The following is a 13,099-nucleotide window of genomic DNA, read 5'->3' on the forward strand; positions in this document are numbered from 1 at the left end:
GCGGCAGCGAGACGGTGGGTTCCGGGGCGGCGGTGGGGAAGGGAGCTCGCAGCCGACGGCAGTGAGGAGGCGGAGGCTGGTCGCAATCCGGGCGGGGAGAGAGAGAGGCGGATCTGCTGCGGCGTGCTCGCCTGACCCCGGAGACAGGCGGGTCCACGGTGGGGGGACTCTCAGTCACGGGGGAGGGGACGGGTGGATCGGCAGCGGGGGGGGGGGGGCTCGTACTGATGCCGGTGGTCTCGCAGTGACCCGGGGGCAGGCGCCACTCACAAAGCAACAGCCAAGTAGAACCAGCTTAAAGCTACAACTCCCGGCTGAAGTTCGCCTGCGACACTTTGTTGTACTAGTCTTCCCCTTCCTTCATCTTTTGACACTAGTTCTTTCAAACATCACCCCTTTCCTTGTTTTTTGGACATTATTTTATCTGGTAGCGCATATTTTGTTTTCATGTTTTTAAATGACAAATCCCAACCGCTATCTCCAACAAGTCACCCACTACTAATTTCTGCATACAGTATCTCAAGATTGGGCTGTAACCGGAAGGTAAGATATTCCAGGAAGATTTCTAATATTTGTATGTGCATGAGAAAGTAACATATCCACTAGGTGTAAAAATATATTGGCGTTGTAGGCGAAAACTCCCTAATACCACTTAAAGTGTTGCGCCCATTAAGGAGCGTTTGGGGGTTAAATTCTGTGGGCAGGACAGAGCAGGATGCAGTGTGTGTTCGTGCTGACAGTATTCTGTGGAGCGGTGTTCCTCCGGATGAGGGGAAGCTTGGCACTTTTCTCCGTGTGCACCAAGATGTGAACGTACGTTGCCTTAGTATTGTTTCCACTGTGACCATTCGCCGGAGTTATTCTCCCCCCCCCCCACACACACCCCCATGTTGGCACCTCTTTCTCTGCCAGCGGTAAGGCTCCGAGGGGCTGTTAGTGTTCCTGTAAAGTTTGTCTCCGCCGCTTTCTGCGGAGAGAATGCTTCTGCATGTGCTTTCGGTTTTTGCAGATTCTACGGTATAGATCCATTGTTCACTTTCCTAACGTGTGGCCGTGTTCTCCAGAACACCATCTGTTTGTAACTTAAGCTTATAACGGGGTCTCCTTTATTCCACTCTCCCTTGCCTTTATCTTCCCACTCCCCCCCCCCGCCAAAATCCAAACGTTTTGCATGCATTCCGAGATGAACCATTTAAAAATAATGTGAATGGGTATTGAAGATAGAAATGTTACTGTCTCAATATTTGTGAACTGATAATTTGGGTTATGGACTTTTGGATAATTCCAGTTAATGTTCAACATTGTTCGGACAAAATCATAAAGCTTCCCGGCTGTAACTTGTCTGACTTCCAGCTTGAAATTCCTTATTGTGGGTGTTTATGGATAATTGTATCAATCTACCTTTTCAGTCTCACATGAGTCTCTTTCTGCAGGTCTTTCCATGGGAGTATCTTTTCATTCTGCTCTTGAATACATCTTGCAAGCTGCCACTTCACTCTAAACTGGGTGCTTTTTATGTCTCTCATTTTTTCTGTCCTATCTTTTTTTGCTTGCATTGTTGAGAATGTCAGACCAAGCACAAAGTAATGGCTGGCTTAAGGATGGGTTGTGGGTCAGAATATAGGCAAAAAGTTCTGTAGAAATGTAGAGGGTGGAGTTAAGGGCCTGATAGCAATACAATTGGGCAAGGAGCTGGCTATTTTCCTTCTACCTGAAAATAGAGCCAAGGAGCATGGCAGTATAGTGGTTAGCACAATGCTTTAGAGCATAGGAAACCCGAGTTCAATTCCCGCTGCTGCCTGTTAGGAGCTTGTTTGCTGACCATGTGGGTTTCCTCCGGGTACTCTGGTTTCCTCCCACTATCCAATTGGTAAACCGGGTGTTGCTGGCAGTGCGGCTTGAAGGGCTGGAAAGGCTTGCTCCACACTGTATCTCATTAAATAAATACTCTGGACCTTGAAGCAAAGGACAAGGAGTTAAAATATATGAACAGTTTGTGAGGGGATAAAGTTGATGGACAATTTAGTTTTCATCCTTCTGCTCTAGCCTGGATATGTTTTTATCATGAAATGAGGATGGACACTAGATCTAGATTATCACAGTAGTTTAAAATGAATTGAGCAACATTTTCAATGTTCTGATCCACATTGACACATGGTTTGCGTTTGGGATTGCTTAGTCTAGTCCTGGCAGGGAGATTAGCGGGGGCTACTGAGGTGACTTTAAACTAGAATGGTTGGGGGGTGGGAATCAAATTAAAGCGGCTAGGTGTGAGGAGGTTAGTTCACAACAGAGGGATGGGAACCAGTGCAGAGAGACAGAGGAGTGTAAAGTGAGCGTAGAAGCAAAAAGTACAAAGGGGAAAAGTAAAAGTGGCAGGCCGACAAATCCAGGGCAAGCATTAAAAAGGGCTAAGAGAGTTGTAAAAGAGCGCCTGAAGGCTTTATGTGTCAATGCAAGGAGCATTCGTAATAAGGTGGATGAATTGAAAGTGCAGATTGTTATTAATGATTATGATATAGTTGGGATCACAGAGACATGGCTCCAGGGTGACCAGGGATGGGAGCTCAACGTTCAGGGATATTCAATATTCAGGAGGGATAGACACGAAGGAAGGGGAGGTGGGGTGGCGTTGCTGGTTAAAAAAGAGATTAACGCAATAGAAAGGAAGGACATAAGCCGGGAAGATGTGGAATCGATATGGGTAGAGCTGCGTAACACTAAGGGGCAGAAGACGCTGCTGGGAGTTGTGTACAGGCCACCTAACAGTAGTAGTGAGGTCGGAGATGGTATTAAACAGGAAATTAGAAATGTGTGCAATAAAGGAACAGCAGTTATAATGGGTGACTTCAATCTACATGTAGACTGGGTGAACCAAATTGGTAAAGGTGCTGAGGAAGAGGATTTCTTGGAATGTATGCGGGATGGTTTTTTGAACCAACATGTCGAGGAACCGACTAGAGAGCAGGCTATTCTGGACTGGGTTTTGAGCAATGAGGAAGGGTTAATTAGCGATCTTGTCGTGAGAGGCCCCTTGGGTAAGAGTGACCATAATATGGTGGAATTCTTCATTAACATGGAGAGTGACGTAGTTAATTCAGAAACAAAGGTTCTGAACTTAAAGAGGGGTAACTTTGAAGGTATGAGACATGAATTAGCTAAGATAGACTGGCAAATGACACTTCAAGGATTGACGGTGGATATGCAATGGCAGGCATTTAAAGGTTGCATGGATGAACTACAACAATTGTTCATCCCAGTTTGGCAAAAGAATAAATCAAGGAAGGTAGTGCACCCGTGGCTGACAAGAGAAATTAGGGATAGTATCAATTCCAAAGAAGTAGCATACAAATTAGCCAGAGAAAGTGGCTCACCTGAGGACTGGGAGAAATTCAGAGTTCAGCAGAGGAGGACAAAGGGCTTAATTAGGAAGGGGAAAAAAGATTATGAGAGAAAACTGGCAGAGAACATAAAAACGGACTGTAAAAGCTTTTATAGATATGTAAAAAGGAAAAGACTGATAAAGACAAATGTAGGTCCCCTGCAAACAGAAACAGGTGAATTGATTATGGGGAGCAAGGACATGGCAGACCAATTGAATAATTACTTTGGTTCTGTCTTCACTAAGGAGGACATAAATAATCTTCCAGAAATAGTAAGGGACAGAGGGTCCAGTGAGATGGAGGAACTGAGCGAAATACATGTTAGTAGGGAAGTGGTGTTAGGTAAATTGAAGGGATTGAAGGCAGATAAATCCCCAGGGCCAGATGGTCTGCATCCCAGAGTGCTTAAGGAAGTGGCCCAAGAAATAGTGGATGCATTAGTGATAATTTTTCAAAACTCGTTAGATTCTGGACTAGTTCCTGAGGATTGGAGGGTGGCTAATGTAACCCCACTTTTTAAAAAAGGAGGGAGAGAGAAACCGGGGAATTATAGGCCGGTTAGCCTAACGTCGGTGGTGGGGAAACTGCTGGAGTCAGTTATCAAGGATGTGATAACAGCACATTTGGAAAGCGGTGAAATGATCGGACAAAGTCAGCATGGATTTGTGAAAGGAAAATCATGTCTGACGAATCTCATAGAATTTTTTGAGGATGTAACTAGTAGAGTGGATAGGGGAGAACCAGTGGATGTGGTATATTTGGATTTTCAAAAGGCTTTTGACAAGGTCCCACACAGGAGATTAGTGTGCAAACTTAAAGCACATGGTATTGGGGGTAAGGTATTGGTGTGGGTGGAGAATTGGTTAGCAGACAGGAAGCAAAGAGTGGGAATAAACGGGACCTTTTCAGAATGGCAGGCGGTGACTAGTGGGGTACCGCAAGGCTCAGTGCTGGGACCCCAGTTGTTTACAATATATATTAATGACTTGGATGAGGGAATTAAATGCAGCATCTCCAAGTTTGCGGATGACACGAAGCTGGGTGGCAGTGTTAGCAGTGAGGAGGATGCTAAGAGGATGCAGGGTGACTTGGATAGGTTGGGTGAGTGGGCAAACTCATGGCAGATGCAATTTAATGTGGATAAATGTGAAGTTATCCACTTTGGTGGCAAAAATAGGAAAACAGATTATTATCTGAATGGTGGCCGATTAGGAAAAGGGGAGGTGCAACGAGACCTGGGTGTCATTATACACCAGTCATTGAAAGTGGGCATGCAGGTACAGCAGGCGGTGAAAAAGGCGAACGGTATGCTGGCATTTATAGCGAGAGGATTCGAGTACAGGAGCAGGGAGGTACTACTGCAGTTGTACAAGGCCTTGGTGAGACCACACCTGGAGTATTGTGTGCAGTTTTGGTCCCCTAATCTGAGGAAAGACATCCTTGCCATAGAGGGAGTACAAAGAAGGTTCACCAGATTGATTCCTGGGATGGCAGGTCTTTCATATGAAGAAAGACTGGATGAACTGGGCTTGTACTCGTTGGAATTTAGAAGATTGAGGGGGGATCTGATTGAAACGTATAAGATCCTAAAGGGATTGGACAGGCTAGATGCAGGAAGATTGTTCCCGATGTTGGGGAGGTCTAGAACGAGGGGTCACAGTTTGAGGATAGAGGGGAAGCCTTTTAGGACCGAGGTTAGGAAAAACTTCTTCACACAGAGAGTGGTGAATCTGTGGAATTCTCTGCCACAGCAAACTGTTGAGGCCAGTTCATTAGCTATGTTTAAAAGGAAGTTAGATATGGCCCTTGTGGCTACAGGGGTCACGGGGTATGGAGGGAAGGCTGGGTTCTGAGTTGGATGATCAGCCATGATCATAATAAATGGCGGTGCAGGCTCGAAGGGCCGAATGGCCTACTCCTGCACCTATTTTCTATGTTTCTATGTTTCTATAATGCAGAGTTGCTACTAGGGCAATCAACAGGCATGATGGTTCATTATAGGGCTATAATTATAGTAATACAAAATTAAGGAATGCAGGATCTTGAGTTAAATATATGTGTAGTACCCATAAATGTATGGTCAGACTTAGCAGTGTCTCACCAAAGGTAAATAGGTAATTTTAAAAAGTACAGTTCCAAGATTTTGTATTTATAAGCTGTATACGTTACTAACATTCTGAAGTACATATTGCAAGCACACATTTTATTTTATTTATTCCTGTTATTACAAATTAGAAACTGACCTTGGATATGTGACTTTTAAGTTTGCAACCAGTTTGCTCTTTCCTATGAATACACATTTTTTTTCTGCTAGGCATGGAGGTAGTTGGCATGTATTTAGAGGAGATAATACATTTTTTAAAAACTTATCAATGGAGACAGATTGTATCTCGATGTCAGGGCAATAAGGGTAAGGTGAATTCCATCTTTGCCTCTTGCTCTCTCACGGAATTAGAGGTGTTATTAATAGTATCTAATTGAATTGAAGGTATTTCATCTTTTTTATTAAAGGAGAGAACCTAGTCATCTTTCTTTTATTCCCCTTCAATTTTTTTCCCTTTGCCCCAGGGTGACAGGAGAACTATGTGTTATTTTTAAGCTAAATCCTTTCAATATCATCTTGCAGAAAAACCCGGAGTGTTTGGAACCACTGTGATTATTAGGTTGTTTCTCTGAGACTTTGAGATGTGAGAAACAAGCTATGCTTCTTAAAACAATAAATCGGTTTCTTAGTCTTCACGATAATTTCTAATTCAGTGACTTATTTGCAATGGGGAGCTATGAAACTGTATTTTGAGATGTATGTGGCCTGTATCTTGTATATATCGTTTAAAGCTTTAATTCTTACAAAAATCTAATATAATACTCATGCATTCTTGGGGAATATCCCACTTGTGTTTCAACACTAATCTGACACTTCCTTCGTCTACTTTACTTAAACTCCTGCTTTTTATTTCTGCACCAGTCAACATGAATATTAACTGCCTTCTGAAGTAGCACAGTATGTCTCTGACCTACTGCAGCAATTTTTTCTCAATCTTTTCAGACAATTGGTTGCAAAGCATGGAAATGCATTCTTCAGTCCACCAAATCCCCATTAAGGCACCATCTTATAGTAGTTCCATTTCATTCTCCCTACATTCCCGTCAGTTTTATTCTCCCTACATTCCCAGATTCCAGCAATTTCCTAAATACCAGGGACAATTTTATAGTGAGCAGTTGACCCACTAAACCTCATTAATGCCTTTGCGAGATAGCCAAAGCCCACACTATCACAGGAAGCAAATGTAAAAAAACATCCAACAGAAAGCACTGGAGATTGGAAATGGCTCAGATTATTAGAGTTGTGAGGCATCGCCGTGCTGCTGCAAATGGGCAGTAAACACTACCATTGCCTTCTATGTCAGTTCTATGCCCCCAAGAGAAATCTTACTTGTATCCTAGCAGTCTTAATTTAAGCAGTCATTTGGGAATTTTGACTGCACCATTTTTTTCAATGTCCAGTTTAGTGAAATGAAAAATGAAGTGCTGGAGGAACTCAACGGATGGAGTAACGTCTTGGGGGGGGAGGGGGAAGGAATTGTTGGGATTCTGCATCTGGGTGCCTTACCCACCCCCACAACCACAGATGCTACTCGACCCCCTGAGTTCCTCTACCAGTCTGTTTCTGCTCCAGATTCAAGAATCTATAGTCTTGTGTCTCCAGAGCAGTGGAAGTGTTGGGCAATAGAGAGTATCTTATCTGCAAACAGTGGAATTTTAAACTTCTGATAAGGACTCCTCTGAAGGGTTTTCTCCTGTATGCTCTCATTCTTAACTTTCAGTTTGCAGTTTAGCTCATCTGAGCCTCTGTTGTGTGTCTCTTATGATACTGTAACCAAAAGTTTAAACATTTCTGCGGTTAAGTCTTTAGTGTGCCTTCTAGGTTAACAATGGCCCAAAAGACTTGTCTCTCTCTCTTTTCCTGCCCTTGTATGGCTTGTCTCTGGAGATGTTGATAACTTCAATCCAGCTCCTGTAGAAGTAACTTACTTCAATTTTTTTTTATCTTTAATGGGATTAGATTTACAGCCTTGGGAGGTCTGTATTGTTGGATGCACCATCTGAAATCCAACTTACTGTGGACTGTAAAATTTGATTTTCACTCATTCTTTGCTGCTATTGCCAACTGTCATAAATCATGTATTTTAAACTTTTTGTGGAAGCTCACGAAGCAGCCAGTTTTTTTTAAAGAAACAGTCTCTGAAACTGCAGAGATAAAATTTCTGTGAAAAGTTTGTTTATTTTACAAAAAAAAGCTTATCAAAGAAGAATTGTATTTTAGTACTGGGAACAGGTCATGAGAAACTATTCTGATTTGTTCAAATAATATATGGCAGTTCTTTGCGCTGCAGCATTATTTACATTTAGGAAGCATTGATTAGAATATAAATAATTCTGACCATATCTGTTGGCCTGTTTGTTTTACCTTGCCAAAGAGTAGGCCGTGTATGATCTTGTTCAAGATTCAACTGATCTGCTTTTGGAGAGATGGAAGAAAAGTGTTGTGATTAGTTCCAGATATCACACAAAGCTTGACTATTTTATCTCCTGCTACATAGAAATAGATTTGGGACTGTCAGGTGTCACAGACTAATTTGACTTGTTTTGATATGCTATCGTTTGCAATTATGCAAGCACATTGACCACTTTCCATTTTTAATATTTCCACTACTGCTTACTGTGTCCATTTTCAATATCTTGGAGCTGCCTGCATCAAACAACATCTGCTTCTTGTTCTACCATCTCCACCCTGAGAGCTGCATTTGTTCCACATTAATCATATTGTTTATATATCTTCAATTCCATTATATGCACAGTAATATAACACCACTTATTGTGGTGTTAGCAATAGTGATATTCTATCCAAGTGTTGAGGCATTGTTCCCACAAAGGAATACTGAATGGATGGGGAAATTAATGTTAATTCTGTCCTTTGTACATTAATTTGCAGCCCTGTGAATTGTCACATAGTTTTCTGATGGATCACTCTTTTGGCTGGTCTGTGGATATACCCAGCTGTTATTCTGACACTGTCAAAATTCTTAAAAACTCTTTTGATAAAATTACATCAGATTTACTCAAAAGCATAAGGTACCAAAGATGAAATACATGAGAAAACTGACCAAGAAAAAAATGAATGCAATGATTTGTGTCCCTGTTTATTTCTGCTAAACGATACCTTCGATGTTTTAATTTGGCTCCTCAATCATTTTGCTGTTTTCTTTTCACTCAGCCTTCACTTAATTCTATTTCTTTAACGAAGACCATTCTTTTCTTGCATTTGGTGCATCTTACAAGTAAGATGTTGATGTTACCATTTCTCTTGAGCTTGATTGCTTCTTGCATTGCATTGGCTCATTTGAGCTGTGTTGGTGACATACATAAGGAGGAAAAGATACCTTTTCCACAAATGTCAAAATTCTAGATCTCATTACATATAAAGGATAAGGGCTCAGCTTCTATATCTGCTGGTTATAAGACCTGGGATTTGTGCACTCTTTTGACTCTTGCCTTCCCATTCCTGTGTAAGCATTCAGGTATTTTCATGCAGATCTTGAATATTCAGCTTTTATCCTTTTTTACCTCTTGATGTGTATTGCACTGCCGCCAGCATAAAATTGTGTGCAGCTCATGGTTTGCCCATTTGAATTTAATCATCCAACACCGTGGGTGTGTTTCAGTTTCTGCAGGGCATTGTCTGAATTATATAAGCAACTTGGTCGCACATCCTCAAAGAGGAGGCAGAATTTATCCATTTTGAGCCAATAAATGCAGCACATCAAGAAACTAAAACTAATCTTAATTTTGACTGGAATGTCAAGGTTCCATCTGCTCTACCGCCATTAAATTACTTTCCAGTAACAAGATCCAAATTGTTACCATTTTTTGGTATGCAACTGAATTTTGTAAACGTAATTAACAAAACAGTTGCTTCTTGCTCTCTTAGTAATAACTGGGCTGCACCTAGTTATAAACATGGCCCTCCACTAATTGGCATCAACCATGGATGTTGTGTCCTAGCTGTCTAGTGATATGGTGAGTAAGCTGTTGGCCACACAGTAGGCTTCTCTTCTCCGCACAGCTGATTAATCCAAAGGAACGGCAGAAACCGATACAGTTTGGCACCAGCGGCGTTGTGGGAGTTACGAGTCAGCGTTGAACTCAACGTAGGACTGCCATAGGGATTCCAGCTCCGGATTTTTTCTCAGGGTTTACTCCCAAAGCCTTCTCTGTGAGTGGGTTTAGCCGCAAGGCAGCCGAGGTTTGAGATCAGCGTTTTCCTTCTCCCAGATAAGCTGCCAACCTTGGCTGACAAGCCCCATCTGCCCAAAGCGACGGGTTTTAAAGCTCCAGTAACCCGCCTTTACCCCTTCTCCTGTCAGGAGAAATGGTTCTGTCGGGCTTAGCCAGAAGCTAGACTTGGTTGTCAGAGGCTATTTGAGACATTGGGAGCATTCAATGGGAGCTTATCCTCGCTACCACCCCTAGATATAATAGTATTAAGGAACCTGCTTTTAATCAGTGTTGGGGAGCAATTCATAACAATGTATTATTCTGATATTTATAAATTGGCTTCACCCGACACTGTTGAACCTTAATGTTATGTTTACTTTTGTCAAAGTCTGTTAATTGCATTTTGCTATTTTTAAGTTTTTGATTTGTTGGGACTCTTAGCAACTTTAATATGTTTGGATTTATAAAAGCAATCTACTTATTCCCTCCTTTTCCTAAGTGTACTGACTCAAGCATTGGTTCCTTTCATACCTCACATCAAGTGGGCATTCTTTTTATGAAGCGAGAAATTGTTTGTTGATAGGTAATTTCTCTCCATTGAGGGGCTCTTGTGACCACAAAGTCCATTCCATTTGGTGTTTGATATTTGGCAAGAGCCGTTCTCTTCCTGCTGGATCACACAATTAAAAATGTGCGAGGAAGGCTATTCAGATTGAGGCTACGTCCACACTACGCCAGATAATTTTGAAAACTCCGGTTTCAAGTAAAAACGACAGGTGTTCACACTAGGCGTTTTTCAAAATATCTCTGTCCACATTAGACGGATATTTAAGTGAATCTCCTCCTACTGGGCTTGCGCAGGACACACAGAAAACAAGCGAAGAGGAAACGGTATACTTAGTGCGCATTTGTCCCGTTGCAGAGTAGAAAAACTTAAAAGGAATTGCTCTTGGCTCTCGCGCAGGAGGACAAAACTAAAAAAAACAGATACTGGAGCGTATGGAGGCAACTGACAGGGAGTTGACTCAGTTGATGACGAACATTGAAAAACTGACCAAATCTGTTGCATTAATAAAGTACCTTGTTAAATGTATAAAACATGTCTGCATCAGTGTTATCTTGTATTTCCATGCAATGTTACATTAGGCTGTTACACATCTATTGTCAGAGAAGTATTTCCTCCAAAATACTCCGCATGAAATTTAAACTGGAGGTGGCGGAGGGTGTTTTCTGTCCTTACCTTCATACAAGCAAGGACAGAAAACAGGGCAAAGTGAGTATACTTACTTATTCAGTAAGCTATGGGTCGAAGGTATTTGGTGAGTACATTCTAACTCTTCTGGCGTCAGTCTCGTTGCCGTCTGTTCTGAAATTGTTAGGTTCTGCGAAGCGCAGAATCAAATATCGCTGTGATGATTGTACGCTCTAGTATCAATTGTTTGATGACAATAAACTAATAATAATAAGAAGAAAACAATGAGCTGTAGCCATCTGTTGCGGCACGTCATGACAGCGGTTTTAAAAAGCTCCATTTACCATGTCCACATTGCAATGGATATTAGGCGTTTTCAGATTTATTTACCCTGGAGACCGTTTCTGAAAATCTCTGTTTTCGGGGGATGAAAATGCCGTTTTAGTGTGGACAGAGGGTCAAAACGAAGAGATAAAGCTTTGTTTTCAAAATTAGCCGGCGTAGTGTGGACGTAGCCTGAGACTGCTTTTCTCCGAACACTATTAGAGGGGATGGGCTTTGTGATTTGCGCATCTACCGCTAGCTGTTTACAGAAGATAAGTGCCTCTAGTGAGATGTACATTTTGCACTCTCATGAGATGTCTGTTAATAATCTGAATAATATGTATCCACAAGTTGCATTGAATTATAATTTAGAACTAAAACGTCCTAGTAGAATTTTTTCTGAAATGGAGAAGCTTAGGAGATCTGAACCATCTTTTGGTTGCTAACATTGCCAAAATTGATAGGACTGTATTTGGCAACAATGTTGGGGGTTAGGCAAAATGTTTAATATTAGCATTATTATTACTTTAAATACAGTATCCTGCTTTCTTTGTGTACCTCGGAGCTACACTTAAATCTCATTCTTCCAATGTTCAAAGATTGAGATTAGTTTAAGCTCTGTGGTTTTTAGATAACTGTCGCTCTAATTTCATGACAGCAAAGGCATTCGATCTGTTAGATTTCAACCTCAAAGTCGCACTCTGCTGCTGCTTCATGCAAAGGCAGAAGACTTTGAATCATCATTGGAAAGATGTCATGTCTTTAGTACTGTACTGACATTTTTCATAGTATTTATTCTGAGGCTGTAGATGTCCCCTGCGAGGCCATGCTAATTGACTTTCCTCCTCGCTTTTCAGGAGATGGTGGTGTTCCGTCCCCTTGAAGTGCACCAATCAATATAAAGGTACTCCTAAAATGCTGTTAGGAAGGAAGATAAAAGATTTTGAAGCTGTAATAGTGAAGGATCTGCAGTATATTTTCAAGCCAAGATAGTGTGTGACTTGCTAGGGGAAAAAATCCTCCAGAAAATGGGTTGATTTTATAACTATCTGGCTTGGCTAAGCAGGCAACCTCTGTCTGTTTGTGCTCTGTCAGCACTTGTGCTGTAGCCCCTCAAAAGTTGGGTAGAGAAGCAAACTTGTGTTGATTTCTAATTGGATTATTTTTACGCACTGGGCTTCAACAACATTTTCAAAGTTGGAATGCATACTTTTGCAAAATTAATAGCTTGATCATTGCAAACATGACACTTTTATGGGTTGTTTTAATTGTCAAATGTGCCAGGAAATTTTCACATGGAGGGAGGAGCCAGAGAACAAACAGTAAGTGTGATTGATTACCTCAAGTGATTTATCTGTTTTGGCTCAAGTATGTACAGTACTATTTTAAACTGAGTTGTGTAGTTGCTCTTAGTCAAATTTGGGGTTTTAAGTCATATAATAATTACAAAGGCCTTTTTAATTTCATGCCAATGGGGGGCTCTGGTTTGAAACAAGTCCAGGCATTTAGCTGTTTTTAATGTGGGAGAATATCCCCTGGTTCTTAATCTTAACTTGCATCAGAGAGTTTTCTCTGATGTGAATGGTTGTAAGGATCGTATTGCTATTTAAATTTGTTTCCATCAGGTGATTAATTATAATTTTTAATGTCATTATGACTCGAGGCATTGATAGCGCTCATATGAGCTGCATTCGTTTTTTAAATTTGAATTTAATCTGTTGGCTGGCTACTTAATGATGGTGGGGTGAACGAGCTTGACCCGGGGTCATTTACAAAATAGACTGGTAGACAAACGCCAGCTGTTCCATTGAATCTGCCCTCTATGGTCGTGCAGGCCAGTTGAAGCACCCTGGCTGAGATCAACCAACGTGGACTGGGAATTAACAGGAACCTTTTGATCTCTGCCCCGGGGTAATGCATTTTA

General features: G+C 41.5%; 1 protein-coding gene across 15 annotated transcripts in view; it reads left to right on the forward strand.

Moving 5' to 3' along the window:
• Positions 1-231: 231 nt before the first annotated feature.
• Positions 232-13,099, forward strand: part of svila (supervillin a) — a 268,368-nt gene continuing 255,500 nt past the window's right edge. For all 15 annotated transcript variants that reach the window (XM_063044309.1, XM_063044320.1, XM_063044308.1 and 12 more), the window contains exon 1: positions 232-543. The gene's annotated coding sequence lies outside the window, so the exon portion shown is untranslated. The remainder of the gene's footprint in view (positions 544-13,099) is intronic.

This window comes from Mobula hypostoma, chromosome 3 (genome assembly GCF_963921235.1).
Source record: "Mobula hypostoma chromosome 3, sMobHyp1.1, whole genome shotgun sequence".
Classification (NCBI taxonomy): Eukaryota; Metazoa; Chordata; class Chondrichthyes; order Myliobatiformes; family Myliobatidae; genus Mobula; species Mobula hypostoma.